This window comes from Corvus kubaryi, unplaced genomic scaffold (genome assembly GCF_017639235.1).
Source record: "Corvus kubaryi isolate FWS band 111438036 unplaced genomic scaffold, C.kubaryi_AGA036_p1.0 133, whole genome shotgun sequence".
Lineage (NCBI taxonomy): Eukaryota > Metazoa > Chordata > Aves > Passeriformes > Corvidae > Corvus > Corvus kubaryi.
Window position 1 is genome coordinate 2,558,329 of NW_024580667.1, and position 16,873 is coordinate 2,575,201.

A 16,873-nucleotide genomic window follows, 5' to 3' on the forward strand; every position below is an offset into this window, starting at 1 on the left:
AAGAAGTCATGATCTGCCGGAACTTGATGATATTTGAGATGAGTTTTGCCTTTAATGATGCAGAAATAATTTTTCCTGGGGTAAAGAAGGATGTGATCTGGCAGGGTGTCAGCTGCTCAGCGAACTCTGCCCATTCTGATGTTACTTCCCCGAAATTCTCCAGAAAGCAGTGAAAAGGAGATGAACTTTGGCACACATCTGCACACTCACAGGTAATTCTTGCCATGCAGCTGGTGCCCCAAAGGTCTGTACACCAGCTTTCCCCAGAGCAACTTTCTCATTTGCCCAGACCAGATCGGGGCAGTTGCTCTGGTACCCAGGGCCACACACTGAGCAGGGACAGGCAAGGGAACAAGGACTTCTGCAGGGGGCTGCACTCCCCAAAATCTCTCAGAGCCCTCATCAGCACATTGTGGCCACCTGCAGTAATGTGCAGCTCTGAGTCTGGGCTCTGCCCAACCCAGAGCCTGATCCCAGAGAAGACTGGGATCCCACTGTTTTGGGCAATTCAAGAACATGGGCTACAAGCTCTCAGCAGCAAGAGGCAAGGAGCTGTCACACTGACCCTTGGGTGGTCATGCTGTACAGCCAGCACTGTGAAGCAAACACTGACTCCTGAATTTGTGACAGCTGAGGGGACCTTGCTCAAGAGGATGCTGGACACCCGTGCTCTGCCATCTGGCTCCAGCCCTTCAGCTTCACCAGGCATCAGCATTTCTGGGAACTGATGTACCCACAGCTCCTGGGGCAGTTGGTTTCAGCCACAACACTCCCTTTGCTGTAAAGAACAAATAAAAACCCCCGAATTTGCTTTCTGAACATGCTGCACTGGTATGATAAGAAAGCTGGCTGGCCCCCAAGGCTGGCAGACTTCTCTGCTGCCTCCACCCAGGCTTCCATCAGACCTCATCCTTCTGAACCCTAAGGCAGTAGCAGAGGAAAGAGCGGCTGGAGACTCCTGCATATTTGCTGCCCTGGGTCCCTCACTCACCTCCTGTCTTGTTTCGGATCTGTGTTTGTTCTGGTGACTTTGCAGAGGCCAAAGGACCATTGAATCTGTTATTTTGGCTCCTCTAAGCCATCAGAGTCAAAGGGCCCTGAGCTCTTCAGCAAATGCTTGGCTAGAGCATCGCCTCCAGAAAGACCTCCAGGTTTAACCTGCAACCCCAAGGCAAACAGACCCACATGGATCTGTTATGTCAGTCAGTGGTTCATTTCCAGACCTTATTGTTCTTACTCTTAACAACTTCTTCCTCACTCTCCCATGGCAGTGGCCTGCATTTGCTTCCAGTCTTTGGTTTTCCTTCTCGTTTCTGTGCCGGAGTGAAGAGCCTTGCTAGAGGGGCTACCTCCTCTCTCCTCTCCCTCAGCCAGCCATTTAATGGGCTTTGTGCCACAGCATTGCACTGAAATACATTTCTGTTTGTTGTGAACATTGACCTTTCATTGCATTTCTTGCTTTTTTGCAGCTTGAGAAATTGTTGATATGACCTACTGTTCTTCACCAGTACAGCAGTGCAGCTAAAGGTGGAATAGAACACAAATTCAAAGGCAGCAATGAATGAGTCAGTACAAAAGGACTGATGGGCTTTAAAGGTGCAGAATCAGATCCTTTGCCTCTGCTCCATCAGAGGAGCAACATATCATACGAATTGTAAGTCTATAAACACTTCTGTCTATTCTTAGCAGGGTACTGAAAGTGCTGTCTTCATTGCACTGTTAACAGACTGGCTCTTCCCAAAATGTTCAGTGGAAAATTGAAAAAGAAGAACAGAAAGGCAGGCAGACATACAGAACCCTGGTAAACCCATTTTTAAGAGCAGATGACTTGCATAAATAAGGCCAAATTAAGCTCTGACTTAAATGTTGTTGAAACGGATTCTGTGAGAAGGACAGACAAGAGTTCATCTTTCCTCCATCATCTTTATAATATTACTGTGCCTCAGGAAAAAAAAAAATCCTTGTTCCTGTGGTGATCCCCAGTTTTGTTATTAAAAAAATGCAAATAATTTACTCTCGAGATCAGTAGATAAGAGTCTTAAGTACATACATTTGAAATATTCTTGGTTGTACAGGAAGATTTTTTTTTTAAAGTGTGGTAATTCGTGCTCTAAGTGGAAACAAGGAAGTGTTACCCTTGTAAAGACAAATATTTATTTCATTGTTGAAAGTGCAGTGCAGTCATTCAGCCTTTGAGGTCTGAGATTGTTGAGCGATGTTTTAAGATCCTATTCCAAATGTTTTAAGAGATTACAGGCTTAGTTTTCTAGAGCACTTGTTAAGAGTAGTTTCTCTGTAGTGTGAATAAGGAATTGTAATCCCTTTCATTCTCCTCTTTGAGTGTGTTTATGTTAGCAGGATCTGTCTAAGTCTGCCATCCTGCAACAAATAGGATTAACAGACTGTCTGCTCCTGCTGTACCTCAGATGGGGTGCAGAAATGTGCATTCCTCTTCCCCTCATGAGCACGTTTGTGTGTGTTTGGCACACAGCAAGACCACGAGTGAAGGACTGCTGATGTATGAGCAGCTGTGTCCCTCCTCTGTCCTCCCTCTCAGGTTCTCAGGAGATTTCTTAGGAGCAAAAAAGCTGCTAAGCAACGTTTGGACCTTCTCTGAGTGACTGTTTTAGGGATTGATGCATCTCAGTAGTGGTCGTTTCCCTTGTTCCAATCAGTTCTATTTTATTTCCCAAAGTAGGACACCTCAGAGTTTGTGCTGTCACACATCCACCTGAAGAGTTGTGTTTGTTTAATGTCTGTTGTTAGGATTTGGTGTATTTTGGCTGTGGGAGAGAAAACACCAGATGATTTAGGAATTTCAGGGACGAATTTGCAAGGCAACTTATCTACAAATCAAAAGAAAGTTTGAGATTATTTTTCTTGCCCTAGTGGTTTTCACTCCCACTCAGTGTATAATTTGTGAGCCTTGATAGAAAGGAGCTATGCCCTTACAGCTCATAAGAGTGCTCTAGAGAGGGGTTTTTTAAGTTTTGTGAGGTTTGTGGTTTTGGTTTTTTTTTTTTTCTTTTAAATGGACCAGATTGAGCACTAATTTAATTTTAGGGGAGGGAAGAAATCCCTGTTCTCTTGCATGCTGCTCATATATCTACACAGCAGATGTATGCAATCCATACTTTACTCTGCTTTCAGAATATCAGGACTATGGCAAGGGAAATGCATGTATGTATTCACATGTGCATGTATCCACAAGAAATACAATATGACATTGTTGAGAAGCTGTATCTTTCCCTTGACCATTTTCTTCATGAGAACTTCCACCCATGAGCACAGGAGGTTAGAAAAGAAAGCAGCAGGAATGAAAAGCACATGAATGCACTGGCAACACAACACACATCACTGAGGCAACTCAAAATTCAGCGTACATTTATCTTTTACTTTGTTCTCTGCATTCCATGCGGAGATTGTCACCCAGATTCCAATTTGCTGGAATAAAAAATGCGAGCACACATAAGGTAAGAGTGATCAGTTTCCCTATTCGTGCTAATTTCCCCACCCAACACCTGTTTTCCCATGCAGGGCTATGCAAGGTTTTCCTGGAATCACAGCTGGAAGGGTCTCAGTGGAGCATGCACGCAGAGCTGCTTCCTGTGCCTGCGCTCCTCGCATGGGCTGCCCAGGCCTGTCCACCCACACAGCCACAAAAGCAGAACAAGCTGTGAAAACAGACAGAAAGTGGTGTATCAGCTACTCAGTGACACAAGGGAAGATGTTGTACGGAGTATGGTGCCCTCCTAAATGAACACAGCCAGTAGCTGCAGGAATCTGTGAAAGTGTGCGAGTGCCTACATCATCTGTGGTGAGAGTGATGAAGGGCATCCCTTCCTAATGGCAATGTTGCTAGCAATGGAAATAATTTAAGAATACTTGGGATAATTCTGTCCCTGAAAGTTCTGCTATTTAGACCACAACACCAGACATACATCTGACATGTATTACAAATGTTTTTAACTTTACTACCTTCTTGGGAGTAAACAAGTCTCCTCATTTCTAAATGAGATTCCATGCCAATAAATTTTTTTCCTAGTCAATATCAGTCTCCAGTAAGTTGTCTGGACTGTTTATGTCCTCATGGCTCCTAAATATATTTGTTCCCGTATTAGTCCCCAACAGTGTGTTTTAATTGTTTCTGAGAATCTTATCTTTTGGTTCATGGCTATGGCTTTGTGTGGAGCCAGCTCAGTATGGTCTTGCCCAAGCAGAAGGCATCCATTTGGCATTCCTCTTGTTCCCAATGGAAGGATCAAAATATTTGGAAAGCCATTAAAAGGAAAGCGAGTCTTGCAGGGGAGAACATCCCCTGCTCTAGAACCACAGCCCCGAGCATTTTCTGTCTGAGTCATATTTTGTAGAAAATGTTAACTTTCTGCTGATCAGTGGTGGCCTGAGAAAGTGTCTAAAAAGCATATCCTGAGGTTGCTATAGCAATTGGTGGTGTTTCACTGGGTTTGTGCTGAGGTCCAGCTGTTGAACACAGGGTTGGCTGCATGGCTGGGCTGCCTTTGAGGCTGCCTTCAGAGATAGGCAGGGTTTTTGCTCTGCTGATGGGGTGTAGCTGGGAAGTGAGAGGGCTGTGAGGCTGGTCACTGCCTGCACTCACACCTCAGCAACAGACTTTGCCAAAAGGTGATGGACTTTGAGCCAGGGACAAGGCCACGAGGTGAATTTGTGTGGAGCCAACATCAAGAAGCAACAGCAGAGCTTGGTCTCCTCCCAGCTGGCTGTGGTGCTTGCTTTGAGAGTGTTTTGAACAGCCTTTCCTCAAGTGCTGAAAGCAATTATCTCTAATAATTACGCAGTAAAATAATAGTGTAGCTATAATTTAATGTGATTGCTTTGGTTCTGTGTCTGCTTCTCATCTGTTGCCAGACTGGATGTGAATTGAGGTTGCCCAGAACAAAACAGTAACATACAGATGGAATTGTCCTGGTTACATTGACTTTATATTGTTTTCCTGTCAGCTCTCAGGAGATTATATTTTCTGATAATTATCCTGTTTCTATTCAGATGTGGAAAACCTTGCAATTACACCATTAGAACCAAGATAAAACACTTTCAAATATGTTTACAGGATGATTTTTAAACTAGTGGACTAAAAAGTCCTGTTCCTTTCTTGGATTCACAATCCTGTATGGTTTTCTCAAAATGAGACACATTTTGCTATTCTTACCTATAAATAATCATTGTTTTGGTAAGTCTTTGAAGAGGTTAAAGAGAAAGAATATTTTTGTATGCTAGTGTTTATGTAAAAGACCTGATGGATACTGATGGAGGTTTCCACCCTCCAGGCAAGTAGGCTTTGTAACTGAGTACACACAGGGTTCAGTGAGACTGCCTCAATAAGGGATTTACAGATTGAAGACCTCAGTGGTCTACAAAATCACCACAGAGGTCAGCATAAACACTCTCTGGGTAGCTAATGAAATAACATAAAACCAATCTCAATTTCATGTCAAATAAAGACAAAAATGTGGTTGTGGAGGGGGAAAAAAAAAAGGTGTGGTTTTTTACATCACCATGGAAGAAATATGAATAAGGAAAGCTGCAGTCTAGATCTGAATCAAGATCATTAAGAGTCAACAAGATCTTATTTACATGAGTGAAATCTAAACCAGGATTTAAGAGTGAAATGACACAGAAATCTCATAAATTTTGGATAGTCCCTGACCTGAGAGACAGCCTGTTTTAGCCAGTTTACTTATCTACTATATATTTGCAACTGTTAATTGAGCTGTTCTTGTAGCACTGGGGGGATTATTAGTCCAAGCCAGGGAAGAATTTGTTAGGTCCATATTTTAAGTATGGCAGCAGAAAGTGTTATCAAAACTCTATTGTATTAAGAATGTTTACTTTCCTTTTAAAAACATTTAAAAAGAATGTTTTCATAGTGACTGTGGTAGAAGTAGATACTGAAACTTAGTCATGATTGTGCCCAAATAAGCACTATCTGTGTGTGATTTAGCTAAAGAAAAATGTGACCTTATTGTCTTCTGTCAGCCTTGAAGAATTAAAATAAACATATTTTGTTTATCAAGGGAAGAGTTCAAAATGTATTAATAGGATTTTCATTGTATACCAAGTTTAGGGCAGTTGTGAGAAACCTCTTTGCAGTTTATGTGACAATTTCATTCATTCTGAGATGTGGTTCAGGGAAGAGAATTGGTCTCAAAAAAAACCCCGCAGAGATTCTGGGAATGCAGGAAAAGTGAGGCAGACTTGTCTAGAATATAATTAATATCTCTGCTGTCTCAAGAGATATCTTTGGTTCTTTCAGCCTCAGGACAATAGTATGAAGTTTCAGACAAGGTGAGAAAAATTTTAAAAGTCCCAAGCCAAGTCCACTGGGCAATCAGAGGATCAGATCCTAATATGATGCTAAAGTACCTACAGGTAACAGGGTAAGATTTATTCTTCAATAGTAACCTGAGAATGACAGGAATAGCTGGCTGTTTCACCAGAAAAAGTAGGCCCAGAAATGAGAATTCTTGAACTCACATAAACCCCCTGGCTGGTCACCTCTGAGCAGAGGATGTGTTGTTTCCGTGATTATCCAGTTCTGGATGTTCTCTGTGTGATATCTCTGTAGGGTCAAGGCCTTTGTCTTTCAAAAGAGAAAAATGCACAGTTGTGTGCAACTCTCAGGCCACAGTGTCAGCCAGGTTTTAGTACTGTCAGGGGCAGTGATGCCACTAGACATAATCTTTGTATTGTGGGCTGGATAGGGCAGTTCCCTCCTCTGGTGAAAAGACTTTTGCTGAGGCCAACACGAGCAGATGGCTCTCATGCTTTCTAAGAATCAGCATGCCAATTCCACGGGGATAGGCTTCTCCAACAAATAATACTCTAATAGTGGTAATAAATTTATAATGCTTTAGCTTGTGTGGGTGGTTTACAGTTCTTTTAATATCAGATATAAAGCTGTTCCTGGTGTGAAGAACTGTAATTAGGAACATCTATTTCTCACAAAAGCATTGAAATTCTTGAAGAAATAGGTGCTGGAAAGTGATAAAGGCGTACTAAAATCTGAATGTTTTCACTTTATTGGTTCATATTAGTGCATCAAAACTAGAAACACAGTCAGATGCCTGTGGCACGCACAGACTCCGTGGTTGCTTTTGTGCTGTTTTAAAGTCACTTAGTATTAATCTATAACAGACTTAGGCTAAGAGCTTTGTCTAAAACTTCCCACAGCCAAGGAAGTTCGGATATGAATCCGAGTGTAATATGAGATTAATTTGTGCAAGATGTATTCCAGGCTTCCAACATCAGCCATTTACTTTCTCTCTCATCCTTGTAGGTCCTCTGCTTCAAACTCTGGGTACGTTCAAGCTGAGACCCTCCCTTCATTTTTAATCTGATGAGTGGTTGATGTTTTGGCTTAAGAGACACCGCAGAGGCTGCTGCCCCCATCTAGACCGGGAGCTGAAAGAGCTTAAAGAGCAGGAAAATAAACTGGGGTAGCCTTTAACAAAAAGAAAACATTGTCACTCTGAAGAACAAAATGTGCTTCAGTCGGGAAGGACCTAGACTCTAAAGTATGAGCATGAGTAGTAAGGAGAAACAGTGGGTTTTCTGAGAACTTTCAAGGACTTTAAAGAGGAAAGAAACTGGTTGTTGTTGCCCATTAAATCAAGATTATCCACATACAACCACAGAAATGACCCCCCAACACTGTCAGGAGCTGGTGGACACTCCAGGCCACGGGGAGGAGGTGGGAGAGGCAGAAAGGGCACGGGGCACACAAGGCCTCACTGACTCAAGCTTGTTAGAAGAGGCTCCCAAATTCTCTCTTTTGAGTATAGAAAGATGTGGCAGTGCAAGTTGTTTGAGAGCAAATATGCCACTTCTAACATGTATAAAGATTTTTGTAGGTTTGGCTTAATTATGTGTATTGGGGAGAGCATGCTGGGGGATGCTCAGGGTCAGCACAAGGCCACAGACCATATGGAGCAGTCACTTCCACCAGGTTTCTTTCAGACCCTGGGTTTGGATGAGATCCAGGAACAGGCTGAAATGGATTTTGGGATGTGTTCTGTACTTGTAAGTGACACAGGGCCCTTGAGGTGTGGCACTGTGTCAGACAACACACCCTCTCTTGGACTCTGGTGGTGTCTACAGAAACACCAAAAAACCCAAAAAGAATGCACCAGCTATAATTTTCTTGGGGTTAATCAAGTCTGTACATTAGTTGCTCCAGAGAGACCCTGAAAATAAAGTAAGGGAGAGAGAGGATTGTGTGCTGTGGCTCTGGAGTTGTTCCCACTGTTGCCAATCCCAAACCAGGTTGTCTGTGCCCGAGGGCCATGTCCAGTCATTTCTTGAGCACAAAACCACTTGCAAAACACTTGTAAAGCACTTATTCCTTTTATCTCAATCTTAATTGACCCTATTGTAATTTAAAAAAAAGAAAAGAGGACTGGTAGACGGTCTAGCATAAAAAAATTCCATTACCTAGAGCCCCAGATTGTGAATTGCTGTGCCACAGAAATGCACGGGGTTTATACCACAGAGCTGCTATTGGCACTGGCAAGGAAATGAGCATGGATGCAGTCAGACACTGAATTGCACAATGTTAACACAGCTTCCATATAGATAAGGATTTTTCCAACAGGCATAATTAAAAAATAGTCTAACAGAATAATTTATGTTGTATTGGTTTGCATGAATGTGGAAGAAAATATTCAGCAGTTCCTCATGGGAAATATAAGCTCCTGGAATGGAGGCAGTGGCAGTGAGTCTTGTATATCATTAAATCATGTATACTCTTAGAAACTTTTTTATTCAAGCAACTGCTTCTATTCTGGAGATATAAATCACAGTGCCAAATTTTATTTATTTCTATGCAAAAATTGACATGCACAGAGTCAGTTTTCTGCTCCCTAAGGATGCATACTCAATAAGGAGGCTTTTTTTTTCTAGTAGGAAATTCCAAAAATTCTGAGCCAACAATGCTATATATTGCTTGTGTACTTGCTTTTCCCATAAGAAACAAAAGTCTGTGCATTATACAAATGCACAGAAAGGCACAGCAGAGAACTAAGATAAAAAAAAATTATTCTCCATGTCTTTCAATTAAAAAAAATTTTTTTTTGTATTTGCTTGGTTGTGGTCATTTAGAGGAAGGCTGGAAAGATGATTTAAAAGTTCAGTGCTAATACACCCTATTAGAAACACTATATTGCAGGAGAACCTGGACATCTTTTGCTAAGTAGTTCTGTGCTAAAAGAATCTTTTTGATTTCTTGTCAAGTTTTTTTCAGGCTAACTGTAAGGCATCAGAAGGGGGGCAGCTCTGTGTGCTTACCATGCGGTAGCACGAGCAAGACCTACTTGTAATGCATGTGCTGTTTCCTCATTAAAACCAGTGGGGCGGAATTTGCTTGGTTAATCCCTGGTTTCATACCGTGTTTGTTTGCTGACCTTAAGGCTTGTCAGGTGTGCTCACCTTGCACAGCATTATCAAAAGGGAAAGGACACTGGTTTGGGCTGTCAGGCAGATGAAGGCAGATAGCTCTCAGGATGATTCTGCTCTGAATTAAAGGATTGCTTTGCACAATTGTCTGAGTGCTTGAACTTGTCCGCTGAGGATAATAAAATGTACTCATTTGTCGGGAGCTTTTGCTTTTGATTTCCCGGGAGGACAGGTCTGGAGCGGTGTTGCTGTGGCTGTTGCATCATTGCTTGGCAGCTCCTCTTCTGGGGGAGATCACTCCCTGCCTGCAGGCAGCCTGCCCTCCCTTAAATAAATGATCCACCAAACACACATGTTCCTCTGTCACCCCAGCTCCTTGCGGCCTGGGAAGCTCATAAAACAGTTCTGTGGGCTTTGTATCCCTGGAGCAGCTGAAACTGTAGGTAACAACTCCAGAGTTAATGGTGTTACATCACGGTGCTTCACGAGAAGGTTTCATTTTCTGAGTGCCACACTTCAGCCTGTGCTGCGTGCTGCTCACACCTCACACCTGCCCACAGACCAAGCCCTGCCCTGCAGGGTGGGCAGGCAGCACATCCAAGTGGAGGATTTGGTGCCCAAAGGTGGGCAGTGGTGCCAGGACAGATGACCCTGGGCGTCTGGGGGGCAATGTGGACCTAGAGGAAGCTTGGATGCACCTGGGGACCAAGGTGTCTCCAATGATATGAAAGTGTTCTGGCAATTGAATCACCCTCCTCATTTTCCAGCAGTGAAAATGGCCTTCTGTGAAAGTAGCACGATCCTCCTCATTATGGAGAGGAACCCTCCAGACAGGCTGCTGGCCCTGGATAACAGAACAGTTGCATTTCTTGTTAATTGAAACTGATGCTTGAGCTCGGGACTCCTTGTTAAAGCTCTGAGCAGCACATTTACGTGGGTGAGAGTGGAGCCAGAAAGGCAATGTGGTTTGTGTCAGCTTCACCCTCCTATTGCTCAAGAGCAAAATTGCCTAGGAAAAAAAAGAAAAAAATCCTCTTTGACCCAAAACTTAGAGCATTCTCAGTGAGGATAGAAAGATTCTTGTCCACGGTGGGGGGCCCTGGGAGGAGACAGTTGGAGAGTATTAACTTCATTCCTGGGAACAAGCATAAGAATAGTTGATGTTAAGGGATAAAAGATCCTTCCCACGCTTCACTTTAATCCACTGCAACTTTATTCTGCAACTGGCGGAGCTCGGCTTCCCTCTCCTGGGGACAGGATGGATGGTCAGGAGCAGGCAGAGGATTTTCCTTCTCCCGTTGCTCCACTGTGGAATTGTTTTTTTAACTGCTGGATACATGTGGCTTTGTACTCTTAAGGGGCTTGTGAAGGGCAAGGTGATTTGGAAATCCAGCCTGTTGAAATAGGATGAAATCTGCTATGGCAATGTTTTTGTCTCTTAAAAAATAATTAGTGGCTAGTCATCAAAGCCCACAGCTGCTGTTTTGAAATGATCAGCAGTGATAATCTGCATTGTTTTGGTGCTGTAAATAGAAACCCTGTGTACACCTAATAGAGAAGCTGTATTCTGGGTCACAAGAAAATCCCTTTGCCTTCTTTAACTTGAAAAATCCCCTTAAAGGCTGCAAAACAGTGATTTGAATGTTCGAGGCTAATTGATGATGATTTCCTGTTAAGAAGAAAGAGTGCGGCATCTGTTTCGAAAACAAAGGCATGTGTTATTGTAGCAATATGGACAAAGGAAGACAGTGTAGCATTGATCAGGTTCAGTAATAACATCAAGCCTTTCAGTTAATCAATCAAAAAACAATGAAGATTTATACCTGAACGTAGCAGCACATCAGCTGTGCAGGTTATTTCTGATTTCAGTAGCCTGTGAGTGTTCAAGCACAGACACAACGCAGCTGGTTACTCGTGGCTTTAACATTCCTGGAAGTGTCAAGGGCATCCAATCACTTAAGGCAGTAGCACCTGTTCATATGAAACAGCAAAGTTTCAGGTTTCAAAGTTGTACAGGTCCATTTTCATGAAGGCTCAGCTTAAGTTTTTATTCCTCCTTTTAAAATCAAACCCAAGGGTATGAATTTTTTATCTCAGTTTTTCTTGTTTTTTTAAAGAAGCTCGTACATATCCCACCTTTGATAAAGTGGATACATTTAAATGACCAAAAGCTTGGGAAGATTAAGAAAGAAACTACTATTTCTTTATGCAAAACTTGGTGCATGGTAGTCCTGGAGGCACAAGGAAGTTTGTATTTTCATTAGTGGCAGCAATGCAACATATGTTCACAAATCTACTTATATGTTTTATTTTATTTTCTAAGAGAGCTTCCAGAAAAGTAAGATTATCACTTATTTGTGGAATTTGTGACACTTATTTGAGGAATTCAATTTTTTACTGAGAAAGGGAATTGGGGTTTTAAAGCCACAGCTTCTTCCTTACTTCTTACCAAACTGCTGTCCCACAGGTAATTTGTCCTAATATATTTGGTGAATAGCAGGTACTTAAAAATATGTATTTGCACAAACCTGAATTAGAGGCTTAATAAAAAAAAATCAGAAATTGACCATGTATTGAGTGGGTCATTGCAGCATGTTTCCACACAAAAGGTTTGTCTCTCATTTGGATTTGTGTGGCTTTCTTTTTCTGAGCTGTGGATTTTGTTGAGCTCTTGTGTCAAGAGATATGAAGGGTCAGAAATATCTCTATCATATGCTCTAGTGGAATTACCTCATGGCTATTTTTCCAGACTTTTAACATGTAAAATAGTTGACATTTTACAATATTCTCAGTAGACTCCTGAGTACCAGCAGACAGTCTGTTTGCTTCCCCAAGTCATACCAGCCAAATCATGATACACAGAAAACAAATATAAAGTATCTATTTAATAAGGGATGCAGGATATGGGCCTGGAAGTTGCCAGACTAGATGTAAATTTCAATGAAAATACAAAGATGTTATTTGTGTCCTACGTATTTATCGAATTCAAAAGTAAAAATTTCTTCCTGTGGCCCCTTCCTGTTTAGATATTCAATTCTTGTCCACATAGACCGAAAAGCTCATAGTTCTCCAGTAAGTAGCTCTTATTAATGCAAATTCATCACGTTTGCTAGAAAAGAAAATCCAAGTCAGGGATGCACTTCAGTGTGTTAGAAGATCTATTTCAAAAGATGTGAACTTGGCTGGAGTATTACAAAGGTTCCAACATCAGAAATTCTCAGTTCTACACAAAAATAATCTGGTGAAAAGTACTTGTTATTGTTAAGATGTGCAAATTGCTATCTCATACAAACCAGCCTAAGTTGTCAATTATGGAAATATTTACTCCCAGATGTGCCAGCTGTAACTCTGCTCCCAAGACCTTCATTTTCCAGTGTTACCTGCTATTGTCCAATCCAATGGCTATTGTCCAATCCAATGGCCAGTCCTGCATGATTTTTTTTTTTAAGAGCAGGATGCTCAGCTTGCAGCTTTGATTTAAAGAAAAAAAACTGAACCAAACAACCAAAAAACCCTCCACACTAAATGTTTTAACCAGATTGATTTCCCCTTGGTCTTAGATACCTTCTGTGTCCCAACACCACATATTTGGAGGACCAGTTGTAAAATGCCCATGGATGCCCCTAAAAGGAGCCACAGGCAGCAGTGACAGATCACCCTGATCTCCATCCTTCTCCAGAGCTCCAGCTAAAACTTTGTTTTTCACAAAGTCTTGCAATTCTTCATTAGGTGCTGACAATGGCATCTGAATATTTTCAACAAGATTTCCAGATGATACAGTTTCCAGAGTTTATAAGCTTTGGAGAATTGACAGCATGGATCAGGTTTAAAACAGATGAATTGAGTGTGAAAGAATCTGTGAGCCTAACCCTTATGAGAGCTTCTTTCTCTTACTGTACTTTTTCCTCTCTTTAATAATCCTGTATTTTTAGTTCCTCATTCAAGGGATGGAACTGAAATAAAGAACAACACTAGTGGGAGCCCTTGACTGACTGGACATCACTGACACAGCCCTGCGACAAGGCAAGGGGGAGTGGCCTCCCACTGAAAGAGAGTGGGTTTAAATTAGATATTTGGAAGAAATTCTTCCCTGTGAGGGTGGGGAGGCCCTGGCACGGGTTGCCCAGAGCTGCGGCTGCCCCATCCCTGGAAGTGTCCAAGGTGAAGCTGGATGGGGCTTTGAGCAACCTGGGATAGTGGAAGGTGTTCCTGCCCATGGCAGGGGGTTAGAACTAAATGATCTTTATTTTCCCTTCCAATGTCCCAGGCCATTCTATAATTCTATGATTTAACTTTCCCTACTTTCATTACCCCGGTTTTTAACCCCTGCTGCAGTCTGCTGAATTTTGGAGGTGTTTTTCTCTGCAGCAAACAGGAAACTTTGTGTTTCCACCACCTGAGTGCAACAGTTTCAATCCATTTGCAGGGTATTTTACTCGACCTGTGCTTCCGTTTTAAGGGGTGGTGGCATGAACCTCCCAGGACTATCCAGCCACCAAGACAGACCCAAGGCAGACTCACTCTTCCTACACCATGTAGTAGGACCCAGCCTATCCTTCTGTTTTCACTCTCCCAAAGGCTCTCCTCCTTCCATTCCCCAAAAAGATGTGACATTATTATTTCATAAGATAATGCAACCATAAGAATATGGCTAATATTCTTGGAATTTCTGTATTGCCTGAGGTATATTTAATTTTTTAGTGGTAAATGCAAAAGGATTTTTAGCTCCTAGAAGTGATAGATTCTTGGTGATCTGTGTAAAACCATACATTTCTTTAAGCTAATTGAATTGTCAAGAAATGCCTGAGCTAATATTATTGTAAATTTTTGCCTTATTAGAAGGTCCATATTCATGTCAGGATTTAATGGTGAAGATTTATTTTGATGTCTTTTACTCAGGATAGCAAACAGTTACAGTTTCAGTCATCTAGACTGCACTTGATTAAAACATCTGTGAACCTGAGTATATTAATTAACTGTTTTCCTAGTTTGAGGATGTTTTTTTGCATATAATTTCTGCCTGAATGGCAAGTCATCTTCCCATGCAATATCAGATAAACATGGTTCAATAATCCTGTCACTTATTTTCCACACAATTGCTCTTCTGCTTTTGTGGTGTGTTTTGCTCCTCAGTAATACCACTGGTCGATATGAAATCAATTATGGTTTTACATAGTAGAGTTGCAGGTTTTTTAAAATTTTCTGGTATGAAAAAGATTATCCAGGGCTGTCTTCACAGCTTATTATAAAATTCTGCTCCAGAAACATCACAACTTTCACTTAATGAATGAGAAATATAGTTGTTTGTCACTGTCGTGATTTCCTCTGCAAAAACCCAAATATTACCCTCATTCATCAACTAAACCTTAATTAAATGAACCTCACAAAACCCTATCTCAGCAAGGCTCTTGTGAAATTTATTTTATTTTTTGAGGCCCTCAGCTGAAATGTGCTCTGCAGCTGCAAAATGCTCCTCTTGTCTATTGAGCAAACTCTATATCCACTGCCTGCTGCTCACACTTCAGGGTTGTTTTTTTTTTGGTGTGGTAAAAAGTGAAATTAAACCCATCATATTCTGTGTCATGTCCTGGGGAAAGTGCTGGGTTTTGTGCTGGAGGGATCTGTTGTACCGGTAGAAGTTGATAACAATGATGTCAGGAAGGACTGAAAATAAAATAAGGCTAAAGGTAGAATGTTCCACTGGAATGAAAGAATACTTTTCTGCTGTAGATGAAGAGCTGAAAGATTGTTCATGAGGGTTAAAGGTACATGTTGGGACCCTAAGGCTGATCTGTGATCCAAATGCATGCCCTTATCCAAGAAACTGAGGCAGACAGCAAATGTCAATTCCTTGCATCAGTTAAAGTTAAGATCTAATATATGCAACATTACAACATGACCTGTTATCTCTACCACTACTCCAAGAGAAAAAAGTGTAGACAATTAACTCCAGTGAAGATGATATAAATATTAATCCAGGAAGAGTGACAAATGATAGATCATGTGTTTTCTCCATCAAGGTAATGAAAGATTTAGGGTTGACAAAGATATTAAGCAAGGGGAACTTTCCGATTACATGCAAATCAATGACTTGGTGGGAAAACAGTGCTTCAGTTGGAGGAAGCAACCTCATGATAATTTTTGACCTTTCACTTTGAAACATATAGAAATATTTTACAGGCAATAGCATAAAAAATCTTAGGGGAAACAGGTGTGGCTCAGAGTGCCCAGTTCTTCACTAATTTAAGTTCCCATTAAAATCAAGCAGGGCATCAGAGAGAAGTTTAATGATGAGGGAGAGATCATAGGAACTAATGAGTACTAAATCAACACATGAATTGTTCTACGATACAGCAAATTAATGTGTGTTCTGGTGCAGTGAGTGAGGTGTGTTCTCTGCTTCTCCTGTATTAAACAAGTAAATAAAAAGAGAATTTATAAGTGTTTAGTGTGACCCAGTGTGGGAGGCGAGTGGTGCACCCCCAGTGAAGAGTGCCCACTTTGCCACTGTTCTTTCTCTGCCTGGAGCTAAATGCTGTGGTGGGAGAAGCCAGGTGTGAATATTCTCATTGTGAAACTGGTTGCCAAAGACAAACCTTGATGTAAAATAGCTGACATGGAAATGTGCAGGGGGAAATCCGTCCCTGCAGGTGAACACCTTTGTAAAGTATGTCCTCGAAGCTGGTGTAACCTGTGTTGCAAAATGGATGGGAAAAGGATGGACTCTTCAATTAGAGAGGAAAAATGTTGCCCACTCCCCCCCATATGTACACAGACCACCTTAAAAAGACCTGGTTCTGATGAACTCCATGGGTTGGCAGTCCTTGAGGCTGAAATCCCACTCCTGTGTGCAGGCAGTGGTGGGCTGAGCTTACCCAAACCAGCCAAAAGTCTCAAGCTCAGACTCTACACAAATTAGGTCGTTGATATCCAAGGTTGTTAATTAGGATTAGTGGTGTGGTATAGTAAGTTACCTGTTTACAGCTGTTCCCAGACTGCATCCATCCAGGATACTGCATTTCCCTTCTCTTTCCCACCCTTCTCCCCTTCCTCCACACCTCTTCCCAGCAGCTCTGCCTTGGGTGTCAGCACCTCAGACCTGCCCCACTCCTCTTTCAGCTCACCCCTGTTTGTCCCTGCTGCTCCAGCCCAGCAAAGCTGCTTCTGCTCCTTCCAGGACTCAGTGCTGCCCTTCCCTCCCCTCTGCTGCTGATTTGTCTCCCCACTGGCAGCTGGGATGTCTTATCACAGACCAAAATCCTGAGTTGGGCCAGGAAACTCAGGTCTTCTGAGTCCCCAGAGAGGCACCTAATGATTAAATATTTAAATAAAGATAACATGATTCCTAAGCCAAAGAGAGAAGCACATACCTCATACCTTACTTTATGTTGTTAGAAAGATTTGGGTCCTGGTTTAGCGAACATAAAATGAACTTCTACAAATA